Source organism: Herpailurus yagouaroundi, unplaced genomic scaffold (assembly GCF_014898765.1).
Source record: "Herpailurus yagouaroundi ecotype Mexico unplaced genomic scaffold, PumYag 566, whole genome shotgun sequence".
NCBI classification, from domain to species: domain Eukaryota; kingdom Metazoa; phylum Chordata; class Mammalia; order Carnivora; family Felidae; genus Herpailurus; species Herpailurus yagouaroundi.
The window spans coordinates 2,775,166-2,780,164 of record NW_024412783.1 but is presented as its reverse complement, the minus strand read 5'-3'; the positions used below and the strand labels follow the sequence as shown (position 1 = coordinate 2,780,164).

At 32.2% G+C, this 4,999-nt stretch overlaps 1 pseudogene; it reads right to left on the bottom strand.

Moving 5' to 3' along the window:
* Positions 1-293: 293 nt before the first annotated feature.
* Positions 294-4,783, bottom strand: LOC121023599 (ADP/ATP translocase 2-like; annotated as a pseudogene).
* Positions 4,784-4,999: the final 216 nt, after the last annotated feature.

The following is a 4,999-nucleotide window of genomic DNA, read 5'->3' as shown; positions in this document are numbered from 1 at the left end:
GAGAGAGAGGGAGAGAGAGAGAGAGAGAGAGGATCCCAAGCAGGCTCCATGATTACAGTTTAGAGCCCAATATGAGGCTTGATCTCATGAACCATAAGTAATGACCTGAGTGGAAATTAAGATTCAGATGCTTAACCAGCTGAGCCACACAGGCAACCCTTAATGCTTCCCATTTTCAACCTGTAAATACTTGTTATTGACAAATAGCACTCAACAGTCTGTCAAGTATGCTCAAGATATGTTATATAATACAGTATACCTATTCACAGGAGGGGGCGTGATTAGGAAATAACTTATGGGAACTTATTGATATAATCACACAAGACAAGCACAAAGCGCCACCCATGCCTCTGAAAACATTGGACCATGCACCCTTTAAAAAAGTTTTTGTTCCTTCATCATTAGAAATCTTCCTCCAGCAGTCAAGCATTCCTGTGTACATGATATCAGTTTCTTTGTGCTCTGAATGCATCATCATTCAGCGACAAACCTGTCAAATGGATAAGATATCAACCCAGCAACCAATGTACATACTGTGGAATAATCTAACTGATGAAGATGTGTGTATTCTTAGGATCTGTGATCATTCCCTGTGTAGTGTCATAGATACCAAAGTAGGCAGCTTGGTAGATGACAATACCTTGAACCGATACATTAAAGCCTTGGTACATACCCTCCATCCCATCAGATCTATAGATCTTAACCAGGCAGTCACCAAGGCCTCTGGATTCCCTTTCAGCTCCAATTTTTCCCGCATAAATTTCTAGAGGGGAACAGACAATATCAAGAGGATACACAAAACACAAGGGTATGGCTCCAGTGACACCAACTGATGACAGATTCACTGCAAAGTGAACCAAACTGGTTTTCTTGTCCACACTACCCAGGAAGATCTGCTTGTATTTATCTTTGAAGGCAAAGTTGAATGCCTGGGTGGGTAAGTATCTTATGACATTGATCAGGTTATCACAACAGAAGGACAAGAATCTCTGCTTCCTGGGGATATAAACCACACAATTTATAATATGCTGTATTGCTTATCATATAATTTCAATCATATATGAAATTTAAGAAACAAAGCAGATGAACATAGGGGAATGGAAGCAAGAATAAGATAAAAACAGAGAGGGAAACAAACTGTAAATGACTTTTAAATAAGGAGAACACACTGAGAGTTGCTGTTGGGGTGTTCAGCGGGGGGATGGACTAAATAGAAAATTGACATTAAGGAGCACACTTGTTGGGATGAGCACTGGGTGTTATACGGGATTGATGAATTACTAAATTATATTTCTGAAATCATTTTTACACTATATGTTAGCTACTTGGATTTAAATTAAAAAAATAAGAATAAGAAGCAAGAAAAATCTCAAATAAATAACTTCACCTTACATGTAAAGGAGCTAGGAAGGGAAGAATATATAAAAACATCGAACCAGCAGGAGGAAGGAAATAATAAAGAATAGAGTAGAAATAAAAGATATAGAAACAAGAAAAAATAGAACAGATAGCTCAGTGAAACCAGAAGCTCGTTCTTTGGAGTGATCAACAAGATTGCTAAACCTCTATCCAGACTCATAAAAGAGAGAGAGAGAGAGAAACAGAGAGAAAGACAGATACAGAGAGAGAGGATTCAAATGAACAAAATCACTAATAAAAAAGGAGAAATAGCAACCAACATCACAGAAAAATGAACAATTGTAAGAGAATATTATGAACGAGTATATGCCAACAAATTAGACAAACTAGAAGAAATGTATAAATTTCTATAATACTATAACATACCAAAATTAGAAAATTTATATAGACTAATTACCAGCAAGGAGATAATACTACCAACATCAACAAAAAAAGTCCCAGACAAGATGACTTCACAGGTGATTTCTACAAAACATTTAAAGAAGGATTAGTGATATCTATAGCAATCAAAACATCCAAAAAATAGAAGAAGGAAAAATTTCAAATTCATTATTTGAGGCCAGTATCACCCTGATACCAAAACCGGATAAAGACACAACAAAAAGAGAGAACCACAGGTCAATATCAGTAATGAAAATGGATGCAAAAATCCTAAAAAAATTATAGCAAAAGGAATCAACAATACATTAATAAAATAATTCATCATGATCATTGGGACTTATTTTCAGGACACAAGTATGGATCATTATCCACAAATTAATGTGATACAGTACATCAATGAGAGAAAGAATAAAAACCATATGATTATTACAATAGATTCAGAAAAAAATTTTGACAAAGTGCAACATCCATTCAATGTAAAAACCCTTAAGAAAGTAGATTTGGAGGGAACATACCTCAACATAATAAAGGCCATACATGAAAAACTCACAGTGGATATTTTACTCAGTGGAGAAAAGCTGAGAGCTTTTCCTCTTCAGTCAGGCACAACACAGGGAGGTCCACTCTCACTGCTTTTATTCAACATAGTACTGGAAGTCCCATCCAGAATAATTAGACAATAACAACAACAACAACAAAAATAAAATAAATCAAATTATAAGGAAGAAGTAAAATTTTCACTATTTGTAGATGGCATAATACTATATATAGAAAACCAAAAGAAAGAAACGAACCACAGGAACTTACAAATGAATTCAGTAAAGTTGCAGGATATAAGATCAATGTAAAGAAATTCATTGAAATTCTATACACAAACAATTAGGTAATAAAAATATAAATTAAGAAAACAATTTCATTTACAATTGCACTCAAAACATGCTTAGGAATAAACCTAACCAAAGAAGTGAAATACTTGTACTCAGAAAACTATGAAACAATGATGAAGGAAATTGAAAAGGACACAAACACCAAAAAATGACACACATTCCATGTTCATGGATTGGAAGAACAAATATTGTTAAAATGTCTGTACTACCAAAACCAAATAGCACTCTACTCTGTAGCATTAAGTATTGCCAAATTATTACACAGTCATTACAACATTAATCCCCAAGTCTCTTCTGATATTCTCAAACTGAAATTCTGTGTCCATTAATCAATAACTTTCTATTTCCTTTTTCCCCCAGCCCCTGGCAAGCGCCATTCTATTTTCTGACTCTATAAATTGTACTACTCTTCAGAAAAATAGAATTATATAGTATTGTGTGTGTGTGTGTATGTGTGTGTGTGCTGTAACGTGTGTCAGAATTTTCTTCCATTATAAGACTGAATAATATTCCTTCCCATGCATATACACAGTTTACTCATTAACTCATTCCATCTATGGACATTTGTGTTGTTTCCACTGCAGTTGTATATGCAGGTATCTATTTTATGGGATTTTTTAATAAAAGATGTTATTTTATTTTGATGAGGTAAACATATACAGCATAAAATATAGTCATTTACACTAAACTTTGCTCGCATTATGTAAAAGAAGTATATGTGTTCTTTTTAACAGTTTATTTTATTTTTTAGTAATCTGTACATCCAACATGAGACTTGAGCTCACCACCCCAGAGTAAGAGTAACATCCTCCTCCAATTGGGTCAGTCAGGTGTCCCAGAGGTATATGAATTTTTATAGAATAATTACAATAATTCACATGAATTTCTAGTTATGAAATGCAGTTTCTTATGTTATTCCTATTTGTGGTTAAGTATATTATAAAATATGAAATAAATAGATCCTAAGTTTTCAAATAATGTGTGGTATCTATACATTTCCTTTATGTATTTTAGGTGAAATAAATTATAGAAACAGTCATTATAATCTTACTGATTATTTAGAGTGTGAATAATGTTTATAGTACTTAGTGGAAAATAAAATAATTGTGTCAATTAAATAAAATGAGTGGTACATATTTATATTTTCCCAAGATGTGACAATATTTATTTGTTTAATAAATTCCTATTTTTATTTTTGTAGTACACAACTAACACTATTTGCCACAAATTGGAATGTATATAAACCTACACAAATAGGATTCCAAAGGATAATTTCTAACAAAATTGACTATAGATACAAAGTGTAGTGTAGTAATTTGTGTGGTGTACACAAAGTGTAGTAATTTAAAATGAGGAATCAACTTATCCTTCATTTAAAATATCTACAATGGAATTAAATAGAATAATGAAAACTGAGCATTGACTAGTGTGGCAATGTGAAAATTTAATGCTTTAATTTTTTTTTTCATTTTTGCTATGGTTTGGCAACATTAGAGATTTTTTTGTCTCTTTTCTGTTTCCATAGTATTTCACTTACAATGGTGCTAAAACTGTTATACTGTTACTTTAAACCACAAATTCCTCTCTTTTCAATGCTGTTAAAGGCACAAATACATTGTCTACTTTTTCTCATAGAGTAATCATAGAATATTTAGGAGGCTGTCTAAAATTTTCCCTTCTATATTTTTCTGATCCCTGTTGCCATTAGTGAGTATTAAAATTATAAGTCTTCTTCCCCAGGATACTGGGAAGATTAATCAATGTTTTCTGTAAAAAATAAAATAGGAACCCCTAAGTCATTTATTTGACTATTGATAAATTAGTACAAAAATTTTAATATGATTAAACTATCCTTCACTTTATTGCTTCAGATTGTAAGAGAGATAACATAGTAAATTTTATATTTAAAACTGTATAGAGGGTTTCGTATAACTGAAGATTTTCTGGAGTTCAAAATTAAAAATAAAATACTAAATATTAATTTGTTAGTGTGACTTACACAAAAATGATAATTCCCAACAGGCTGGATCTGCATCACCTTTGAGCAGCATTATCCTAAACATCTTTTCTTGTCTGGCAACATCAAACTTGTTCATATTAGTGTCCAGAATAAACTATTCAAGGGCATGGTCTATTGACATCTTTTGCTAAAAATACTTTTTTTTTCTAATAATATGCTAGTGCCTCATAAGTATTACTCTTGAGGTGCCAATGATGTTTAATTTTTAAGGATTTTAGAGATTTCAAGAACTTAAATATACTTTCCTCTTCCCTTTCAGAAAGCTGTGGTTCATTAAAATAAGAGATAATCA